Below are 24,748 nucleotides of genomic sequence, written 5' to 3' on the forward strand. Positions count from 1 at the left end.
AAGGTCTGGGGGAATATTATTGTAATGGGTTGTGTGTATGCTTAAACAGACGGAGGTTAGTTAGCCCCAATGGGCTAACTAATGGGCTAACCAATGGGTGTCCGGTTTCTCAGCTGTAGATAAGCAATTTAGCCAGTGCAGTAGGACTGCTAGCCTGGGCTCTTTAACGTGCATCACGCAGTATTGATGCACGACCGCACGTCGGTACGATGCTCATCCAGATCTAAACGGGCAGGGATGGTGATCGAACCCAGGATCCCTGGCTCTGCAGCGCGAGCCTTCGCTCCACGTGCTCCAAGCTGGTGGGCGTTAGTGCCACTAAATAAGCTACGCTTCAGAGTAACGACACTTCGCCATATTGTGTCTTAAAATCATGGTTGCCAGTTACCTGAAGCGTTATCTGAAATCACAGGAAACGCTTTTCGCCCTCCACAAATGTTTAAACAGTTCGTGAAAGAGCAGAGCAATATTTCATGACCTTCCTAACACCGAGTCTAATGCTGAGAAAGTCGCACTTTTGAATCACGACGATCGGCAGTTGCGTCTGCTCTGCATACGAGCCAAAATGGCGGCGCCCATAACAATGTCGGGGAACGGAGTGCCGATTCTCTAAGCGCAGCACATTTAGTGGCTCTAGTGGGCGTTAGCCTGCTCGGCCACTGATTCCCCATAGGAGAAAGATGAAATATCGCCTTTTTTTGGCGTTGAAAAAACCTTTGTTTTGTTAGAGTTAAGGACTAAGAAGTTCCTGGTGACAAACATTGTTTGTCAATAGGGTTGTTACCCGATAACGAATCTGGCAAGTAGCAGTCGCAGAAATGATTTTGAAAAAGATTGACTACATTTAGAGACGATACATGTCGAGTAGAGTAAACGGGTTTTATCAGCTGCCACCGGTCTAACCAACAACGGTGAGGGCTTGTATATTTAAGGTTACGATTATAATACGATTAATTGCAAAGGTGCAAGCGAGCTGGACAAGAATTACGAAAATAATCCCTGGAGAAGGGGAAGAAAGGGGACAAAGGACAAACACAAGTCTCCAAACACAGCTAGGTGACTGGTGCGCGACCGACAAAATCCGCCTGGTCCGAGTATCGAACCCGGGACCTTTCCATTTTCAGTAGAGCGCTCTACCAACTGAGCTTACCAGGAGTTAGGCGTCAGTAGAGCAAACAGGTTTTATCAGCTGCCACCAGTCTAACACCAGCAGGGATGAGGGCTTGCATATTTAAGGTTACGATTATAATGCAATTAAATGCAAACGTGCAAGCGAGCTGGACAAGAATGACGAAAATAATCCCTGGAGAAGGAGAAGAAGAGGGACAGAGGACAAACACAAATATCCAAAGTGAATGGTGCGCGACCGAAAAAATCCGCCTGGTCAGAGTATCGAACCCGGGACCTCTCCATTTCCAGTGGAGCGCCCTACCAACTGAGCTTACCAGGGGTTAGACGTCAGTAGAGCAAAGAGGCTTTATGAGCTGCCACCACGTCTGCCTCTGTTTGTCACTAGGGACCAGCATTTAGAAGAGCAGGCCATCTCAAGTCAGCGGCACTTGGCAGCAGCGCGGTATCACATCGACCCATCGCTTATTCCTCGTGCCTTCATATATTCCAGTTCTGCGTTAATTCCTTTTTGTAAATCAGACAAAATTACGCAAAAACGCCGTTGCTGCTGCCTTTAAATCGCTTCTTTGGCATTTTTTACGGACTAGTGTATTTCTTGTTTGCCTGTGTGTGTTTTCCGTTATTGGGCTCTACCGACTTCTGCTCGGCCCGACATGGGCAGCGAAACCAAAGAACTAGCTAAGGCGCTGGAGGATCTTCGCCGCGAGGTGCGAGCAGACTTGCGCAGTTTGAAAGAAAGCGTCAAGTTCTGCGGTGATACGTGCGATGGAGTGAAGGTCATAAAAGATGACATGAAAGAACTGCGTAAAGAAATACTATACCTCACGAAGTGGAACCAGGAACTTGATGCGAAAAACTGCAGGTCAGGCGCCAGAGTAGAAGAGTTAGAGCAGTACCAAATATCGAACAATCTTGAAATCAAGGGACTACCAAGCCAGGGTGATGTGATAGATGTTGTCAAGAGAATCGGCGCCCTCCTTGGTGAACCAGTGGCGGATGCGGACATTGGCATCATCCACCACGTCGCCACTTTTATGCCTGACCAAAAGAAGGTAATTGTTCGCTTCGTCCAGCGCTCAAAAAGAAAAACAAATTTAAAAAGGCAAAAAAAAAAGAAGAAAAACAGGGATCACTAGTGCATTACTCGAGTTTGGCGGAGTCGAGTCACCGGTTAATATAAACGAACACTTGACAAGCTTAAACAAGGAACTGCTGGGAACGGCTATCGTGCGGAAAAGAAGGGTTGGGTGGAAGTTTCTGTGGTGCTCTGGTCGCAAAATATTTGCGCGTGAGGATGAGACGTCAGATGTACTTAAAATTACTTGCCTGGGTGGTGTTGAAAAACTTAGGAATTAGCGTAGAATATTTCGATGACTGCTGTATTTTTGTATAGCTTCACAATTCTCGATTGCGGTGCTTGATTTCATTTACCACCCTCACGAAGTGAACGCGGGTTTCCGAAAAACTGATCAGAAATGTCTTAAATTCTTTCATTTTAACGTTAGGTCATCGCGATTTTAAACCGATGACCTCTTTTTTACTTTTTAACATGTTTCAACGAATGTTTAATATCGTCATGCTCACTGAAATACGGTACCGCCATGACAGCGATGTTTTCCTTTACCGGGATATGAACACTTTTATCTCAACCGCATACAAAACCGTGGTGGTGGTGTATCCATCTTAATATCAATCACTGGTTTTGAGATTGAACCGGAATACTCAGCGATTACAGATCCTTACGAAGTACTATGCATGCGAAAAAACCTTGAAGTGTATTGTGTTGTTTACCGCCCACCAAGTGGAAATGTGTCCCAGTTCTTTGAATTTCTAGAAAAGTTGTTTATCTCGATGACTGAAGTGAAATGAAATTTCATTCTTGGAGGTGACCTAAATATTGATATTCTTTATCTATCACGTAATCAGTCGGAGTTATCTTTATTACTGTCTGCACATGATCTTCACAATGTCATAGCTTTTCCCACTCGTATAACAGCGTCATGTTCTTCCTTGGTCGAACTTTTACTTACTGAAAATCATGATAGCTCAAATATTACTGCTAGAGTGATGTGTTTAGATTTCAGTGATCATTTGCACATATTCATGCTGATTCCTAAACAAAACGATACAACTAGAACAAAGGTCAATGAAGATAAACCCGTCAGATACATTAAAAGTATTAACGCTAGAAGGTTGCAGGCGTTTAGAAGAAACGTTGAGAGCGCGAACTGGAGCTGAAATAATAGGCATAAATGATATAAACAATACCTACAACAAATTTATTGAGGTTTTTAAAAGTATTTTTACGTTTTCATTCCCATTAAGATTGGTTAGAACCGATAGATGTGCCCGCAAACCCTGGGTTACTATAAATCACTTAAAATCAATGCGCGCCAAAGCTCGCTTAAATAAAGCATTTTTAAAATCGCGAAACCTAGTCAAACTTGCAGAATTTAAGTCACTGAGAAACCACCTGAATGCAGATTTGAGGCGTACAAAGTGAAACTACTATAACCAACTTTTTGATTCTGAATGTATAAACCAGGGGTGGCCAGAGTGACATGGGGTGAGAGCCGCGGACAAAACAACAAAAGTTCAAAAGGCCGCAGGAAAAAGAGAGGGGGGGGGGCTACTTTTAAAAAGAAACGATATGGAGGGAACAGTGCTTTCCAAAGAGAACAAGTATAATTTTGGACTACAACAAATAACGCAAAGCAGCATAATGTTACTCTAACCACTAAGCAAAAATGAAAGCTTCGGCTGGTTCGCTCCCAGCCACTGGCCCTGACGTCCGTTATGCGTATACGGTTCCAAATTATTTGTATAACAATAAAGGGTCACTGGGCACATCAATGTGTCAAAAAGCAGTCGCAGTGTTGTGTAGTAGTGTAGTCGTAGTGTAGTGTGTTCGCAGTGTAGTACAAAGCTGTCAAAGACCGAGTTTTTTTTTTTAAATTTTAGGTCCCTTTTCGTTTTTGGAAGACAGGAGGGGAAAGGGGGGCACGCTCACCCGAAAGCCGCGAGCCGCACTTGGACCCGCGATGAGCTGCATCCGGCCCGCGAGCCACAGTTTGGCCACCCCCGGTATAAAGCATCCTGACTTGCCTTGGAAAAGACTTAATGTGCGCGAATATTCGAAATTTCTTTTACGAATCGAATATTTTGCTGATTCGAAGCGTATTCGATTCGAAAATTGCATAATCGGAAGTTCCTGAATATTCGACCAAAGCCGAATATTCGGAAAAACGTAAAATATTTGCACAAACTACGAGTATTCGAGCAAGTAACGAATAACCTACTTGCCACGTATTCCCTTGGGAATACGCTTATTCACTGAGAAAGGCGTATGATGCGTGCGTTATCAGTTTGTTCCGTTTTTATCTGTCGGATGGCAGCAACACAGGATCAGTTTCGGTTTCTTTTTCACCAAGCCCTTTGTTGTGTGGCGCTTTTATAGCAATAGGGAGTTTTAGAATAGCGCACGCTAAAGCTTTGCGCACGCAAAGAATAGCGTCGTCGCAACTGCGCATGCTCCGAACGCAAACCAGGTTTTGCGCTTTGCGTGCGCAATTTTAGCGTGCGCTATTTCTCGGAAATAGCGTACGTACGCAAAGAGCCTTTGCGCTTCTCCAAGGAGGATTCGTGATGAGAAGTTGGCTAAAGCCAAGACGAGCAGAGTTAAGCGAAAATGGCGGCTTTCAGGATTATGTCGGCGGCTGCTTTGGTGGCGTCGTGAGTGCGAGGTCGGCGGCATCCTCGCGACTGCGATTTTCAATACGAGACGAAATTGTACTCGGTTTGGCAACGATCACCGGCAACATGATGCTTGCGACGCGCGAACATTTCTCGGCGAAGGTACGATGTGGGAAGGTCAGTACACGAGACCTTTCTTGCCGAGGCGACGCAAGCGGGCACGACCGGTCAACCGCTCGCATCGCATTCTCGTGTTTAAACAAATCTAAAATGGTACTCTGGACCAAAAAACTTGTTTCTTTCTAAAGTTACAGCATTTTGCGTGTGAAATAAAATTACGACTGCATCTTGGTGGCGTCGCAAGCGCGAGATGCTTGGGCTTTTGCGTCGCGACGGAGAAACGCTATTCTAAAACTCTCTTGCGTTGCGGGCGCTAATACAAGCGCTAAATTTAGCGCTAGCGTGCGCTAAAATAGCGCTCGTTATTCTGAAACTCCCTAATATGTGATGTAATTGCGCGTTCTATAAATTGATACGATAAAATAAACTTCGAGAGTGAAATATAAATATAAAATGAACCTCTAGAGTGTTATATAATATAAATGTTTGAAAATTAAAAACAAAATAAGCTAGGTGCGAGCAGAACATTGCATCGCCATCAACAATAACTCCTGCCACTCCCGCGCGGTGAAAACTAAGGATGCCACCAACCTGCTCAGGTTTGGGTTCGACTAAGTTCGACTTTTTCGACCTCTCAACGTGATGTTTGACAAAGGTTCGACTGAAGTTCTACTTTCGTGCGTATGCGCGAAAATTAAGAAAAACAAACTAGTTGGCTCACTTGGCGGAGGAAAAGTGCAATATTTGTTGGGTTTATTGGCATCACTGGCTCACATCAATAACTAATGAAAGCGTTAAAAGCGCATATTTTCGCTTTTATATGGTGTAAACAATGGTAACCACTTTATTAAATATAAAATAAACTACTTTCAGAAGTATTTGTTTCTCAAAATTCGAAATATTCGTGTAGAAGCCGGGCAACACTGTCCATTAGACAAACTTCTTCGAACTTTAGTGAAATTTCGCAAGTTTCCCGATTAAAGGGTCTTTCTACTGGCGGAAATGTTGTCACGGCACGTAGGCAGCGCTTACTTTCTGAACACGTGAAACAGTTAATTTTCCTACGCGATAATATGTAATGAGTGCATTACTAGAAGCACCCTTAGCCTGCTGAAGCTCAGTAAAATGCAGTTGCTTTGATTTATTTTAAGAAAGGTAATAAAACCTGCTGTTACCTCTTGTTTTGCAATTATTTATTACAAGACATATTCGATATTCGATTCTATATTCGAAGCCTTTTCCTTGTCTTATTTGTATTCGATTCATGTTCTAAAATTTCAATATTCGCATACCCATGCGTAATACTCTCTTGGGCAAAAATACTAACAATGATAGAATAGAAACATTATTTATTGATGGGATGGAAAAGTGTCGTTCTGTTCTATCAGATGATTTTAATTGTCATTTTGTGAACGTTTGGTCTGGTACCTAGTGCAGTGATGCATTACAACATATACCTAGAGCCTTTGATACTATATTTTTTATCCTACCGATGAATATGAAGTGTTTTTGACGATAAATAATTTACGCAACAATTACCGTTGCGATGCTGGCAGCATAAACATTGAACCCGTGAAATTCGTTGTCGACCTTATTGTGCCTTGTTTAGCACATATTTAAAACCTTGCTCTTTCGTCGGGTGTGTTTAACACAGACATGAAAATAACAAAAGTAACAGTGCTGTTTAAGGCAGGAGATAGAAATACCATGGGGAACTATTGTCCAATATCCATTCTTTCTTTTTTTTCAAAAGCCTTAGAAAAGCTAATGCACTCAAGAATTATAAATTTTTCAAATAATCATAATGTATTAATAGAATCTCAGTTTGGATTTTAAAACTTTAGGTTTACCGAGTCTGCACTTTTGCACCAAAAAGAAAATATTTTAGACAATTTAGAAAAAAAGTTAACAACAATTGGCGTTTTTCCTTGACATCAGTAAAGCTTTCGATTGCATCAACCATGGCATACTTTTAGATAAGCTATTTTCGTAGAGATGTCGGGGTGTTTCATTTTCATTGTTAAACTCATATTTTGAGAACCGTTGCAAATATTTTTTCATAAACGAGCATAGGTCCTCTTTCCTTAACATTAATTGCGGTGTTCCCCAAGGAAGTGTTCTAGGTCCCCTTTTATTTCTCTTTTATATAAACGATATGGTTGCTATTGACTCAAGTGTAGATTTCATTATTCATGGAGATGATACAAGCATGATCATTTCTTATTCAAATAGTGAACATCATATTCGCAAAACAAATAATGTCCTTTCAAAATTAAAAACCTGGTGCATAAAAAATTCCCTTCATATAAATGCTAGCAGGAGCAAGGCTATAATATTCCGACTACATTCCAGAGCTCAAACAACTTCATCCTCTCTTCTAAAATATGGCACTGATATTATTCAATATGTTGAAAATGTAAAAGCTCTTGGTGCATTTTTTTTATAAGATGTCTTGGAACGACTACATTAGACACGTCCGCACTAAACTTTCTAGAATAGTAAGTGTGATAAATAAATATATACACATTTTACCCACAAGTCTCAAAATTCAACTTTTTAAATCGCTATTCTATCCCATCTTATGCTACGCGCATCTGGTGTGGGGGTCTACCGGCACAACGAATTTAAACTTACTTCGGATACTGCAAAAAAGGCTCTACAACCTGTAGCTAATGTCTCTTCAACTTCCCCATCCTTGCCTCCCTTTGAGAGTACTCTAAACTTGACGTTTCACAAATTAATTCACAACGAATAATATTAACATTCCAGTCTGCCATGAAACGTAGATATCAAACATTTCTCGCCACTGCTGACCTTCATTTGCACGATTGCATTCGTCAAACCCGTCAGATACATCCATAGCATATACCACAATCACGAACTAACTTTGGACGTCAAAGAATTAAACATGCACTTCCCGAGCTACTAAATCATATCGCATCATTAGGAATTGATGTTATGTCAGTAAGCAGGAATGATATCCTTGCACTCTATAATACTTAAAACATACCTTCTATTGTAGTTTTTTTTTTCTCGCTAATCTTGTTTTACTAATTGATGTCCTTTTTTCTTTTTTTTTTGTGTTAGTGTTGCTTGCCTTGTACGGCTACGAATGGGCCGGTCAACCTGCAAATCGCAGCTTTTTTCCGATGGTTTTCCCAAATGTTAAAATGTTAGCACAAACAAGAGTGAGGGCTTGCATATTTAAGGTTACGATTATGATGCAATTAAATGCAAAGATGCAAGCGAACTGGACAAGAATGAAATAATCCCTGGAGAAGGGGAACAAGAGCGACAAAGGACAAACATAAATCTCCAAACACAGCTAGGTGACTGGTGCGCGACCGAAAAAAATGTGCCTGGTCCGGGTATCGAACCCGGGACCTCTCCATTTCCAGTGGAGCGCTCTACCAACCGATTTTACCAGGGGTTAGACGTCAGTAGAGCAAACAGGTTTCATCAGCTGCCACCAGTCTAACACCAACAAGAGTGGGTGAGGGCTTGTATATTTAAGGTTACAATTATATTGCAATTAAATGCAAGGGTGTATGCGAGCTGGACAAGAGTGACGAGAATAATCCCTGGGGAAGGGGAACAAGAGAGACAAAGGGCAAACACAATTCTCCAAACACAGCTAGGGAACTGGTGCGCAACCGAAAAAATCCGCCTGGTCCGGGTATCAAACCCAGGACCTCTCCATTTCCTGTGGAGCACTCTACCAACTCAGCTTACCAGGAGTTAGACGTCAGTAGAGCAAACAGGTTTTATCAGCTCCCACCAGTCTAACACCAACAGGGGTAAGGGCTTGCGTATTTAAGGTTACGATTATAATGCAATTAAATGCAAAGATGCATGCGAGCTGGACACGAATGAGGACATAATCCCTGAAGAAGGGGAAAAGAGGGACAAAGGACAAATACAAATCTCCAAAAACAGCAAGATCAAACTCACTGTTAAAGTACGTTAGACCATATTTCTGAAAAGTGGAGCAGAAATGTGAGCACGGGAAACGTCTTCTATACTTCTCAGCATTTTGTTCTGCAATATGGGAAATATTTGTACGTTCTTCAAAGTGCATTTTTACACTCAAGATGGGAGTAATTTGGGTGGAAACAAAATAATCTGTTGTATCAAAAAGTTTGAGTGTAGTAGGTAAAGTGTGACGATGAATATGAGTTGAGCCTACTATGCTTGATAATTTCGACGTGACGTAATTCGTACGGTCGTCCCAAGTCATCTGTTGTGTGAAGAAAACGCCAAACGTTTTAAAAGCGTTGACTCTCTTTATTTTCCATTTGCACCATCTGATATTTTTATCGATAAATATAATTTAGTTCCTTTGGGGAAAGATAGACGTTTCGTGTTTACGTGGTGTTTATTCAAGGAAATACAAGTCTCTTTTTTTATATGTTGAAGAATTCTATTAGCATTTTTAGTTATTTTGAAGAACATTTACCGGAAAACAGTAATGTGGTGTCATCTCATTCAATTAAAAATTTTGCAGTTCTGCCTATATTCGCGATATTGTTGAAGTATATTATATAAATAAATGAAAGACGCTTGCAAATCTCCGTGATGCGAAACTAGAGCGCAGATTTTGAAGAGGAGGAGGGGAGGGTATGCCACGCCTCGTCTGTACCCTCTTCCTCTCCTCCTCCTCCCCCTCCTCCTCCACTTCCCTCCCTTTCCTCCTCCTTGTCTCCTCCTTTCCTCCTCCCGCTGAATTTGTTCATGGGTGACGCGACACGAAGTCATGTGACGTCATTTTCCCCGCTAAATTTAGCGTGGAAACTAACTTGCTGCTGTTAGGGTAACGTGTCGTCAATTTCCCCGCTAAACTTAGTGGAAAAACTTAACCCATTGAACTTAGCGGGAAAATTTTCCCGCTAAATTTAGCGGGGTGGTTACGCCGACGCCGCAAAACTCGGAAACGGGCGCCTAAGAGCTGTGCTTTGAATTGAACCCAAAATGCTTACTTGGTTGGGGAGACCTAACCCCCAGCAAACCCCCCCCCCCCCCCCGCTTTTCATTGCCCAGCTGCACCCATGAGCGCTGCTCCAGGGGTGGTCCGCCGCCTCTTAGGGACGCCACCGCTCCCAATTTTCATTAATAATATTCACGATTAAAGCAGTACGAGGCTTTAGTGGAATGAGTTTAACTAATTTCGAAAATTTAATTTTTCTGCACCAATAGGGCGAGTTTTGTTGACAGATGTTTCCCAGAAGAAAATTATTTTTTAGCAATTCGTTAAAAAAAACAGCTAAACTAATACAGGTTGCAAAATTAAAGGTAGCGCTGAAGACGAGGACAAGTAGAAGACACAGGCACGGACAGTCACATGATCCTAGTGCAGTTAATAATAATAATAATAATAATAATAATAATATTTTTATTACATGACAAGAAAAAAGGTACAGAATCAGGCCTGCCAAAGCCACATCGGGCTTGTCTGGCAGCGCCTGGCAGTCAGTGAAACGAAACTGCACAAATATAATCAGCAAAAAATGAAACACAAACAAAACATAACATCCGTTAAACAGTATTAAAAACTAATACTTCTTAAGGCTTTTTTAAGCTTGTATTTTGTTTTTATATTATGAATTTCAGAAGGAAGTTTGTTGAAAATTGCTGGCACGTAATACTTACAAATTCGTTTTCCAAATTTTGTTGAGCATCGAGGTATACAATAAGGGTATTTGGGTCTAAGATAACGCGACGGAATGTACGGGGTTTTAAATTGGGTAGCCCAATAGTGCCTATGAACAATAGTTTCTATCAGAAGCGAGCTGAAGTTAGGAAAACCCAATATTTTAAATACATCGACATCATTCTCTAGACATAGGTCATATGAAATATTTTTTAACAGAGAACGTAAAAGGCAGTTAATTCTATCTTGCCAGCGAAGAGCACAATGACCGTAAACAGTCACACCATACCGAAGCACACTATATACAAGGGCATGAACAACAACTTTCCGTACCGAAAGGGGCATAAAATATCGGATATTATACAATATACAACATACTGCACGAAGTTTCTTACAAATATGCAAAAGATGAGAATTCCACGCTAGGTCGCTGTCAAAAAACACGCCGAGGTATTTCACAGAAGATGAATATTTTACAGGTATACAATCACAATGCAAACAATCTGTCGTATGCAACAACAAAGGATAAGTTAGAGAAACTTTCTTTAGAGGGTTGTGGAAACAAATGAGTTGAGTTTTAGAAGCATTAATTAAAATTAAATTAGCTGCAAACCAGTCCATAGCTTTAATAGCTGCAGACTGTAAAATAGAGATAACTTCTAAAGAGGTGGACGCTTTGGCTAACAGGACAGTATCATCGGCATACTGAAATAAAGAAATTGGCACAGCTTTATACAGGTCATTAACGTAAATATTAAATAAAAGCGGACTTAAGATTGAACCCTGTGGGACACAAGCTTTGATAAGAGAAAAGTCGCTTTGAAACTGTCCAACAGATACACACTGACGCCTATCTCGCAGAAAGTTCTCCAACAGGCGTAGGAAAGAACCCCGGAAACCTAACATTGAAAGCTTTGTCAGTAAAATACGGTGGCAAACCCCATCAAATGCCTTGCTAACGTCCAAAAAAAGCGCACAGGCCACTTGATTGTGCTCAAAAGATGAATTAACCTCATCAGAAAAATCTTCCAGGAGCATTTGGGTACCTCGACCTTGTAAAAATCCGTACTGATAGGGTGAGAGAATATTGTGTTTATCTAAAAAGCTTGTCATGACTCCCCACAGATGTTTTTCTAATATCTTAGCAAAACAAGGTAAGATCGAAATTGGACGGTAATTTTCTACATTATTTCGCGCTCCACCCTTGAACAACGGAATGACCAGCGCAGTTTTCATCTTTAACGGGATGATGCCATTAGAGATCACATTATTCAAGGGAGAGAGCAAAACCGGTTTAATTATTTCGTAATTTCTGCGCAAATCATTAACTGAGATGCCGTCGATCCCAGGGGATTTGTTGGGTTTCAGACTAAAAAGCAGCGATTTAAGATCGTTTTCAGTAAGAAAAGGTAGGTAAGCCGAGCCCAATACACTGTCCTGTAATGTACAATAGTCTGGATGCTGCCTCTCGACCCCTGATACTTCAGAAAAAAACTTGTTGAAATCTTCGACTGCAGTCTGCCTATCAGTAGTAAAGTTTGAGAGAGCAGAACTATCTTTATTAGTAACATATGTCTTTGCACCACTAAGACTATTAACAAGCGACCAAGTTTTCTTGATGTCAAAACGAGCGTCTCTAAATTTATTTCTAAAGTACTTTCGTTTAGCTAGACGAATCATAGCATTCACCTTGTTCCTAGATTGCTTGAAGTTCAACCGCAGCGAAACACAACCGGGAGATCGCTTTGACTGGGCCCAGAGCAAGTCTTTTTCTTTTATTGCTACGAGAATCTCGGACGACATCCATTTCTGGTCTTGTTTCCGCTGCTTAATTTTTACCATACGAGTAGCCGCCCGTTTAAAAAGATTCATCTGAGCTACAAACTGCTCGTAAATATCACCTGGAGACACAGCTAGTAAAAAAGAATTCCAGTCATGCTCCGCTATAAGTTTATCAAAGACCCTAGGCTCAACAATTGAAAATTCTTTCTCCGAGATGATAGTAGTCGACGTTTGCGGTTGTGTTAACGAGCAACAAACAAAATAATGATCGGCAAGTTTAGTTTCTATGATCGCCGATTGTACGATAAAGTTCTGTGCTCGAACATTTATATGGTCGATACTGGATATCACCAGCTGTCCAGATAAGAATTCTTCACGCGTGGCTTTGTTGATTGTGGTTTTGATTCCCCATTTAGACAAGACGTCCAGATAGTCTGCAACCATAGTCATTGTAGGCCGAAGAATATTAATGTTTATATCGCCATTTATACATATTAGATCATCACATGACAGGGAAGACAAAGCTGAGTCAAGCTCAACCAAAAACAGCCGCCCGTTGCAACATGGGGGACGATAAATTGAAAAGAGAACAAGCGATAACGAAGGGGCGCTTACGCGCAACACAACCACTTCCGCTTGGTTGAAAGGAAAAAAAAGCTCTGTCACAGACCAGATATCTTTGACAAACACAGCCACACCCCCTCCTCTTCCCATTAAACGGGTGTAAGAGAACAGCCGATAGCCTGGTATCGTGTATTTAGACAAACAATCCGAACCAACATTAATCTCAGTCAGTACAAAAACATCAAAACAAAGTACAAAAAGGGGATATTAAAGCAAGAAAATGATCCCAGTGTTTGCGTATACTACGAATGTTCACATGGGTAATACGGAACCCATTACTTCTAGAATCTGTAAAAAAACTGTTAACTTCCGTAAAGGAAGCACAAGGTTTGGTAGTTTCTCATGTCGATCTTGTTTCCTTTTTATACACGACTAACTTTTGCGAGCTGAATTTGCTTAAAGAAGACTCCTCCTAATAACCAGTTGTTAAATGTGTAAGTTAGACATGACGGTATTAAACCAAAAACAAACGACGCGGGCCTAATCTTAATACCGTCTGCATCGCAGCTTCCGCTGTCATTTCATACCAAAAAAGCAGACTTACTCTGTGATTAAAGAACTCGCACCTTCAGCAGTGCATGCTTGTTGGTCGAGTGATATATCAACCTCGACCGAACCTACGCCATTTCCTTGGCCACGAAGTCTGTCGCCAGTCAGCAGCGCCATTTATGAGGTCACAAGAAGAATAAAGTGTTCTACCGCAGTCAAGACTTCAAATGTCACAAAAATAGGAAAATAGGGCAGCACTGGCGTGTACTCGTCCCATGCCTACGATCACATTAAGGCAACATGCAACTATCGCCCCAAAAGAGGACACCTGGAAGAGGTATGCTTTGAACGCACAGCCCAGCGCAAGTGCCAAGAGAAATCGAAAAGGCGCATACTACATTTGGTAGTAACAGATCACGAGAGTCCTGGGGCTCTAAACTGGTCAAACAAAAAGTGGAGGCCGAAGATGACGGAGTACACCGATTGGATTATCACAACGATGGCTTCGCACTTCTGTCGCCCACGTCCAATTGGCGCGCTTTGCAAACTTTCGGGTCAAAGTTTGTGTTTGCCTAGTTTAGGGCCCCTGGTGACCTTTTTACTGTCAACGGAGTAGCACAGGGATGTCTTTGGCGGATCATTCAGGAACTTTACAAATGAATAACCGGCATCTTAACGGGGAAGTTGAGAACAGATAGCATAGAGCGTTGGATAAACTATAATTCACGCAGAAAAAAACAACAAAAAAAACACTAAAATGGACAAGGGACAGACACAATAAAAGTAGAAAAACTGTGATTGTCTGTCCCTAGTGCATTTTAGTGTTTTTATTCTTTCCGTGTGAACAATAATGGAAGTTGACTCCGGAACTGCCCACTCCATTACGAGCTCGGAGCCTTTGCGAACGCTTTTGGCAGTACAACCTCCTAGACTCGAACGCTGCGACCTCTCCTTACACGTCTGGGCTGGAGACAGGGTGCAGCTGCTTACAATTGGCTGACAAGTTGCCTGCCAATGATGTAAACAGATGTCAATATGTCTATGTTCGTAAATAAACGCTCGTTTTAATAAGCGCAGAGTGTATAACTTGCCCAAAGGTGCCCAACGACATGAAGCCTTTTTTTTTTCCTAAACTGCTGGAGCACCTTGACCCAAACATTTCAAGGAAACCTATCCGCTGCAGTGACGAAGAAAAGAGTCCGACATTATCTTCCATAATGCCAAACATATGACGACTGGCGACGATCGCTCGTTGTCAAACTCTCAAAGTTGAATTGTGATTCTGACACTTCTCTCCGTGTGTTCTTCTAGTCATTTCCGATAGGTTTGGAAACAGCTCGTGAATAGAGTTTGTCTTTCTGGTCATTTATAAACAATGACAGTTTAAGAAACACGTTTTATATTCACGCTGTTTCCTGCATATCCTTGGGCATTCTTATTGGGTAAAGTCGTGATCTTATCAGCTCCGGAGCAATGTTAAAATTATCCAGACTTACCACACCCTGCGTGGTATCCAGACTTACCACACCACACCCCCAGAAAATGCCTGGAAGGCATCTCCAACTGACGATTTTTACCGCGTCAAAAAAACCGCTCTCTCGATTTCCGCCTGATGACGCCACACAAGCAGTGCTCGAAGTCTCCCGTAAGTTGAGGGGGGTTCCTACAAGAAGGGAGGAGGGCGGGGGGGGGGGGGGGGGGGTTCTGACGAAATGTACTAGATGCATATAAAATAAAACGGACTGCTGACTATGTCCTCGCCGTACCTGCAACCCTCAAATTGCTAATCCCCAAATGTCACATCCCTGAAAACAAGCTATTTTATTGCAAGATATGATTTTGATTTCACTAATGCTGGGGCTGTGGAGGAGGGTACCAGACCATCCGTTAAAACCAGTGGGGGTCTGAGACCCCCTGAGACCCCCCAGACTTTAAACCCTGCACACAAGTGTCATACTGTAGCCGGCGGCCGTGATCCTGGCAATGTCATGGTAGCGGTGATAGATATGGCAGACGCCTACTCCGCTGCAGGTCGCTCACCGGCTGGCAGTCGACGGAAGCTTTGGCAGACAGGAGTTGGGACGTCGCGACGACGGCGACACTCGCGTTAGCTCGTCTTTCTTGCCGGGACTTCTAGCGAAAACCGCCAGGACCGCGACATCCGACAGCATGACGTCACTTCGGCTTTTGTAACGTCCTTTGTTGTTACTTCGGAACCTTTTCGAATGTATGCGCGAGATAGAACGCTAAACACAGCAGTGGAAGACGCGTTCCAGGCCCCGTAATAGAAGCAGTCAAGCTCGCTGATGAGATTAGGTTATAGCTGTGATTATCCTAGCCGAGCTTCACCACTTACTTCATTGAAGTCACTCTGAATCCTTCCTCTTTTCTTTATATTTACTTCCATCGCATTTTCTATACACTTTAAGAAATCTGGAGCGCCTACTTTTCCGTAAAGCACTAGACCTTTTGCCGAATTACCCAAGCGTCAAAGAGAATGCCGGGAACGTCGGTACAAGCTCACCGGAGAAAAGCTCACCGGAGAAAAGCTCACCGGAGATAAGCTCACCGGAGAAAAGCTCCCCGCAAAACCGGCGGATGCGGAGAAAAGCTCACCGGCCATTGAGCGTATGCCTAGGAAAGCTCACCAATATTTTTTTCTTCTTTTTATATGGGGGCTGCGTGATTATGCGTAACATATATCAATTTACTGTCATTAAAATTCGTCCGCTTTGTAAAAAAGAAAATGGCATTTTCTATAATGTTTGGTAAACTTTTTGGGTCTACTGCTCCCAAATTAATAATTGCGAGCGATTGTTTTCTGTGACTTACTTTCTTAGCAACTAAAGCCTAACTGAAAACTTTATAAACTTGAAGAACAGGAAAAAGTTTGAAAACTTAATATATTCTGCTTAAGACCTAAAAATCAAAACTGTAAATGCCCGAAATTCAAAAGTGCAAGCGCAACAACGCTGTGCCTGAAATTCTTTTTGAAGCTTTTGTTAGGCTTTGAAAACAGGATAAAACAGTCAGTATGATATCGAGGTTTCTTTCTTCCATGGACATGAACGTTTTCTAGCCGTTCGTGCTGGTGTTTCCACACGTTGCCTTTGTGTGATTGTGCCCTTCTACAACGAACCACCCATGACCTTCAGAGCTGCACACTGGCACCGTTGTTACTCGTGACCTATATAAGAAGTAGTCTTCTGTAAGGTAGCGAATAGGGCGAGTTGGTAAGCGTTATACATGATGAAAACAGCTCAAACGACGACGACGGAGTGAAGACAACAAACACGACAGGACGAAGCTGTTCTCGAAACTAAAGGTTTGTTAGTCAAATTAACAGAAAGAGAACAGGGTAGCCGCCACTGATTACATGAACAAACACCTACCTATATATTAGGCACTACACAATGTTTGGAGCTGAAACGGTTCACACACCGCTATTCATATTAGCTCGCAAAAAAATGAACTTCTTTATCTGAGAGAACCCTCGACGCCGCACCCTCAGCTGTCAATAAATTGTTGTCTCTTTTACCGGTGTAGAATGCTCTGATTTTATACCTTGCGGCTTCATTAATATACAGAATGGGAGATTACAAATTTCTGAGGAATTAGTAGATATGCCTAATGAACTTCAAGAATATTACAAAAACAATGATTTATTTTTAATGAAGTGATGAATGCGAATTGTGTTAAATTGCCACGTTTGACACAGAATCCGCTAAGTTAAAAAAAAAATGGTGAGCTTCTCTCCGCATCTGCCGGTTTTGCGGTGAGCTTTTCTCCGGTGAGCTTATCTCCGGTAAGTTTTTCTCCGGTGAGCTTTTCTCCGGTGAGCTTTTCTCCGCCGCCCGAGCGTGCTGGCGTCTGCAGCCGTAACCGCTCATTCACACTGGAAGCGGATCCGCGTTGGCAAGGCGGTTGTGAACGCGGTTGTATAAAGATTCAGTACAATTTCACGCGCCGTTGACGTCATCGAGTGCGCGTGCAATTGTACTCGATCTTCATACAACCGCGTTCGCAACCGCTTTGCCAACGCGGATCCGCTTCCAGTGTGAAGGACCGGTAACTCTTCGAAAGCAAAAATCTAAAATAAATGGCACTTCGCACGCGCGTCCCACAAACACTTTATTCTAGTTATTTACTTGGAATCTTTTGTATAATGAAGGCGAGCGCGTGCAGCGCGCGCACTTACGTTCCCAGCATCCTCTTTGATGCTTGGGTAATTTAGCGAAAGGTCTATTGGGGAGAGCCAATCGTTGCAATCTACGGTGGAATACCGGCCAGCAAGACGGTCCTCTCGATGACCGGTATCTGTCTGCCTAGTTCACGTATTTTTTGTAAGATTTATTCATTCTTATATTAATGTATTTTTTGTATCCTTAATTCTTGAATTGATTGATTTCTTGCCTCGTTCATCGACATAAACGTATTTTTGCTTGTTTAGCTTTGGAATTCTCTATTATTAAATAACTAATCTACTCCTCTTTGTAATGCCTTCAGGTCCTGAGGGTAAAAAAACGTAATGAAATGAAATAATTTATTTAGACATAAAAGAACCTGTCTGCGCTGCGGCACAGAACATGACGTTTCACCATGCTCAGTATTATGGCGCAGACTGTTTCTATGCGGAGAGCAAGTCGTCTGCTTCATGCGCAGTAGTCGCGGTTACGTCAGAACGACGCCGAGCTCTAATTGGCTTTGATTGAAAGAATAGTGGGTGGACCTCAATGGATAAATGCCTCGAGGTCTACCCACTATTTTTTTCCCATCAGCCAATAAGAACTCGGCGTTCTGACATTATCGAAACCCCTATGCAAGAAGCAGACGAACTTGCACCCCGCATTTGCCAGTATTCCACCGTAGATTGCAGCGATTGGCCCTTCCGTGTGCTTTGCGGGAAAATAGGTGCTCCAGATTTATTAGAGTGATATATTCTAAAATGTTCGCGGAAAACCACTTTCGCGAATGCAATAATGAAACACGATTAGCTCTCTTTCAGCCCTTGAAAAGTATTAGTGCGAATCACACCGGTCGTCTATGTATTCAAACAAGAGGTGGTCATAGTGCAGCCATTATCCATTGTCGTATATAATCACGACAGTTCAATAAACACAGAACGTGGCGAGTTCTGAGTATATTTTTATTGTTCAGAATGATTAGCCAACAAGAACGATGGAAAACGAGACAAGAAATATGAACACCCCATTCTTAAGGAGCCAGGTACTAGAGCTAACCGAAGCCGCCACAAGGACCAAGGAGCTCGCCGACCTCTGCCGAGGGGGCGACTCAATTGCCCTCGATGACACTAATTAGGCCGCTCGAGGCCATTCTCGTTGACAAACTCAGGCTGACGACGGTAGAATTGTCGCAACCCTCTTAGCTCGAGGAATTTCACAAATAAGTTATCAATTAATTCACCCTGAGCATGCGCTGGCTGTAGTCTGAGGGGTTATTGCAATCTAAGTAAATGCTTCCCATTTATTAGAAGTTTAGTACATTAAAGTGACGACTACGATGAACCTCCAGACGTAACTGGTTGTGGAAATATGTAGCAATTATCGCTCGTCCTGGAGCGATAAATAATCTTACGAGAATCATCAAAGACTTATCCGGGGTAAAATTTTATACGCCCTTTTTATCGAAAGCGTGCTTATAATTGTACTTCTTTCAGATAGGAGTAGCCACTGAGTTAATCGCTCGACGACCCCAGAAGTGAAGCATACAACTTCTAAGCTAGTTTCTTAAACTATTCTGCCGACAGGCTTTTAAACACTAGAGTCGGGGGTAGGTTGAATAGAGCAATAGCACTTTCCACAAAGCCCTTCGCTCTTTGAACTTTTGTAGAGCGAAAGCTGGAGAGGCGAGTGGAGGAAAACACCGATCACGTTGAGCAAAGAGCTCTATGGGAGGGGCTGATCCTGCAATCCAAAACTGGCCACAAATTATAGGTATCTTCAACGGATCATTCATAAGCCTGTTGTGCAAAAAAAGTGGTTCAGACCTGCACCTATTTTAAGTTAAGAGAGAGAGAGATAGAGCCCTTAAAACTAGAAGTCACATTAGATGTGGGACCATCACTCTTGCATGAATGTACGCTTCCTTCTTGTTGCGCATCTACTTTGTGACAATCAAAATTAAAGTCAAAAACAAACGTACGCAGGTACATAAAACACAAAACTACAGCTGCGAGTATCATAATATGGACCTCGAGCAATCGCGTAATGTGCCTGAAAAGTACTTCTATTATTAGCAAGGTACACGTCTTACAAACGATGTCATGATTCGGTATCACTAACTTCGAATGGGAGTTTGAAACTCTTCCGAAGATCGAAAGTTTTATATTGAAAGGCACAGTTAATGTTCGAGTGGTCTATCGAGAATTATTGTATTTTCCCCCACTCGAATAAATCATTTATTATTTGGCTTCATGTACAAACACATACATGTCGGGAAACCTGATCTTCTTTTGTTACAACTTCGTCCCACTCAGACAGCATGTTCGCGGACGTCAATACCATTCCAAATTGTTCGCCGCGTTTCATCCACATGTTTTAGAAGTAACTCTGGGCCAGTGCCTTCAAACTTGCTATAAAAGAACAAGCTCGTAAACAAGCTGTCGTGATGACCAATGCTTCGCTCAAAGTTGTGTTCTGTTGACAATAAAAATAAGTAAAACGATGCCCTTTTTTTGTTGTTGTTGCATTTTTGTTTATAAGTTACTTTTGTCATTGTTTAGCGCGGAGCACGAGAACGCGAGCTTTCAAACGGCGAAAATCTTTGTCCCTGCAATGAGCCAATCAGAGGGAGAGCCGGAGCCGGACAGGTGACAGCTTACACTCGGTGTGTATTCCTTCTGAGGAAAGCTGGCACCGCGCTCCGTCCGCGTTGATTGGCTCGCGATGACCAATGGCGTTCGCCCTTCGCCAAATATCGCCGAAACCAAACATAGCGCATAGCCCGAAAGCCGCAAGAGTTGCTCTTAAAAAATAATTAGGTTATAGTGACCGACAGGTTCAGAAACGCAGGGAGAGTGCCGGTCATCGTATCGCTCCGATCCCTTTGCGGCTTTAGATGGTAGCAGCGCCCAAGGACAAATTGCGAATCATGATTGCTATTTTTAAGCTCTCGGTGTCGGTCTATAGTTCTTTGAAGTCAAATCTATAGCATTTAAACTATAAGAAAATAAAAAAAGAAATCATATACATGCTACGGTTTCATAGAAAATAACATTATGGATGCCCTTAATATATCCAATCTCTTCTGCGTATGTTTCGATTGATGAAATATTAATCGTTTTTAAGGGGGAAAATACGCTGGGTTCTATTTCTTTAGTTAGCCTCTCGCTTACGACAAAGTACTAATCAATAAAAAAAAACGTACCACTTATATTAAGTCTGAATCGAGGCGAATATTTGTACTTGTCAGCGTATTTTTGAGGAGTAACTCAACAGCACAAGAAACGCGGGGCGTGGCTTGTTGATGCCTCTTCTTCTTCGTGATTCGTCGTTGTCATCGGACATCCCGATGTCTTCAGCGGCAAGCAAGGCTTCGTTTGCACCACCCGCCCTTGCACACCCGAACAACTGGCCCTCTCTTCCACGTTCGAACTTGGCACCTCTCGAGAAACCTGCCCCTTCTCCACCACCATCAGGTTTTCGTGGTGGGGATAATCCGCATCCCGTGAGCTTGACGAATGACGGCTTCACAGAGGTCAAGCCTCGACGACGTGCCAAGCCTTCTACTGGCACTGTTAAATCAGACTCTGTGCAGGCTGTTGCTAGGCCCCAGCGCCGAATGGCACTTTTTGGATCTCGACTTCGACCGGATACGTCGGTTGCCGATGTCCAGGCGCTTGACGAGCCGTTACTAGACGGGAAGCAAATCGTATGTTCCAAAATGGTAACTCGATTTCTCTCGTATTCTTCCTTTCATTTGTTTTGTGACCAGGCCATGTTTGACGTCATTAACAAACCGAAGGTTTAGCCGGAGGGCAGCATTTTCCACCAGTTCTTTGGCCAGCTTGACCATGCTCGTACTTATCCCCTAGGAACGACATCAGATGTAAATGCCGGAAGTGCTTAGCATTTTTTATCAAAATGTTCGAGGACTGCGCACAAAGGCTGGCGAGTTTGTCTAATCTTATTACTTTTGATTTTGACGTTATTTGTTTATCGGAAACGTGGCTGTGCGATGGCATTCCGAATTCGAATGAATTTACACCTAACTACAATGACTACCGCCGCGACAAAGACTATATGAGCACGGGGCAAAAACTAGGTGGTGACGTATTAATGCGCTTCACTCTTCGCTTGAGTCTCATCGAAGGTTCAAACTAGAATCGCATTCAGAATGCTTATTAGTAGAAATTAATACTACCGATGTCTTTAATTACTTTATTGAAAACTACTATTTTCCACCGCTGTGCGATCCTTCAAATTTATTGAACATCTTGAAACGCTGGAGCAACAAGTAAACTTCGATAGGTACAGAGTTCAAATGTACGGGGATTTTAACCTTCCAGGAATAGATTGGTCATTAGACGTTGTGAACGGTGGCGACTCAAAATAAGGCAGCTGGGTTGTTATCTTTTATACATTTTTTATGGGCGGAATCAGCTTAACAGGTTCGAAAACACCGCTGGTAATGTTCTTGACCTAGTGTTATCAAATATTCCAATCGAATCAATTAGAACTGTTTCGATCCCTCTAGTACAAATTGATGGATATAATCCACCTCTCAATGTTTAAATACAACTTCCATGAGAGTGGCAAGCATTAAACAGACCCTCCACCTACTGTTACCCCAAAGGAGATCATTTGGGAATGTATAAATACCTTCATAATTATAACTGGAGCGCTGTTCTTGCAATGGATGACACAAATCTCGCAACAGAAGCGCTTACGTCAGTTTACATCAGTTTACGTCTCACAACGGACGCGATTAGCATTTTTGTTTCAAAACGAAATTCTCAACTTTCCATTTACCCGGACGGGTTTTCTTATCATTTAAAAATGTACCTTAAAAAAAAATCATTTTCATAAAAAAAAACAGGCTGTAGCTTTTGGTAAACTCAATTCAGTATTTACCGTTCTCTCGTGAAAAATCTGTACTCACGCGATAAACAGTTACATCTTGATGATGTCAAGCGCAGTCTGAATCGCCACCCCGAAATTTTCTGGAAGTTTGCAAAGCAGCACACTCGTAACAATGCACATGAAATTTCACTGCGGGATTGTTTTGCTGAAAACATTAGGTATTCTTCGTCCTCGCCATAGATGGCAGATCGTTTTGCAGACTATTTTAGCCAATGCTACACAGTTGGTCAGCCAACAATTCAGCGTATTGACATGGAAGTAAACTGCCAGGATGTTTTATCGGGCTTTATAGTAGATACGGATGAAATTGAAGAAACTATCAGAAACCTTAAACCGATTTATCTACTAGAGTAGATTGTATTCCGAGCTTTGTAATCAAATGTCGTGGTGACTTGTTCGCACCGATCTTAAAACGAATTTTCAGCTTGTCACTTTGCTCTGGTTTGTTCCCATCGTTATGGAAGAAAGTGGTTGTCCTGCCAATATTAAAGGGGGCGATTCATCGGTTGTCAGTAATTATCGGCCTGTTTCTTTATTGTACGGCTTTTCTAAGGTGTTTGAGAAAGGTATTCCTAAACGAATAACTGATTACGTTCATCAAAAATTAACGACTTCACAGCACGGGTTAATTACGGGACGGTCAGTTGAAACCACCGTGTGCTCCTTTTCACTGCACCAATTGTTACGAACAGGGGACAGGTAGATGCTGCTTATTTTGATATGTCTATAGCCTTCGATAAAGTTGATCATGAGCTACTGCTCCACAAATTATCGTTATACGGTTGTTGTTCTGAACTACTTCGCTTGTTTCAAAGCTGCTTGTCATGTCGCACGAATCATGTTAGAACTTCTAGTGTCACTTCTAAACTATTTTACTCAACTTCAGGTGTCTTGATTTTAATGCCCTTCAGCACGAAGTGAATAACATACTGCAATGGTCTTTGGCGAATAATTTGCTCCTAAATCCTACCAAAACTAAGGCTCTTTCTTTCAGCAGAAGACACACTGTTATGCATTTTACTTACTCTTTGGGAGGAACTCCAATCGAACGCATGACTGGGATGAAAGATGTTGGTGTGTGCCTTGATAGCGCGTTGTCATTCAATGTTTATGTTTCTTTTATGGTTGGCCGTGCGATGAAAACTCTTGGTATTATATTTCGTATAACTGAAAAGTTCAGACGCCCTGCTTGTATGATTCGTTTATTTCGTGCTTTAGTTCGTTCATGGCTTGAATTTGCCTCTGTTGTTTGGAATTTTCTAACACGTACACAGTCTTTAAGCATTGAATCAGTGCAGAAAAGGAATGATACGCATTTTATATTGTGCCGGTTGTAAGAAGAGGAAAAAGACGTCACGTCGGGGACAGGCAGGGAACAGTTTCGGGAAAGAGACACGCTTAAATAAAAAAGCGTTACACTGGTGTCAGAAGTGAGATCTTCAGTCAATACGCCTTCTGCCGGCACGCATGAACCTTCCTCGACAGCCTCAGGATGAGATCCCGCGAACCGGAGAAGCCATCGCACCCCGGCCAGTTCCCGACTCCATCGACCCTAACATTCGAACTGACACTTCATCGGCCATTGAAGCCCTGGTGGACGTCCACCACCAATGGACTGCCCAGGAGCTCAGACACAGAGACGCGGCCCTTTTGGAGGCGCTGTCGAATTTATTCGAACGAATGTCGGTCGCACTTCTTGATGGCCTGCGAGCACTGGTCAAGCCAGGGCTTTCACAGGCAAGTCCAAGCGATCTTCCGCCAACATCATTGACGACAAATGCCGCACCGACTATACCTCTATCTACTCCACGCCTTAAGCTGCGGCCATCGCAATTTGGCGGCACAGCCACATGGTCCGCCTACGTAACACAGTTCGAGATTCTTGCTAAAGCCAATCGCTGGATCGAAGAGCAGCAGGCACAAGTACTTGCAGTCAACCTCAGCAGTCCAGCGATGCAAGTGCTCCACCACATGCCGCCAGAATCCCGTGGTTCTTACACCTTGCTGATCCAGGCGTTAGAAGAAGGTTTCGGCGATGGGCCTCAACGTCACCTTCACCATGCTGAACTACGTCATCGACGACAAGCGTCGGGTGAGACGTTGTCCCAGCTCACTGACGACATAGAGCGTCTTGCGCGCTTGTCGTTTCTCGGGTCTTCCG

The sequence above is a fragment of the Ixodes scapularis genome, unplaced genomic scaffold (genome assembly GCF_016920785.2).
Source record: "Ixodes scapularis isolate PalLabHiFi unplaced genomic scaffold, ASM1692078v2 PGA_scaffold12__126_contigs__length_90152505, whole genome shotgun sequence".
NCBI lineage: Eukaryota > Metazoa > Arthropoda > Arachnida > Ixodida > Ixodidae > Ixodes > Ixodes scapularis.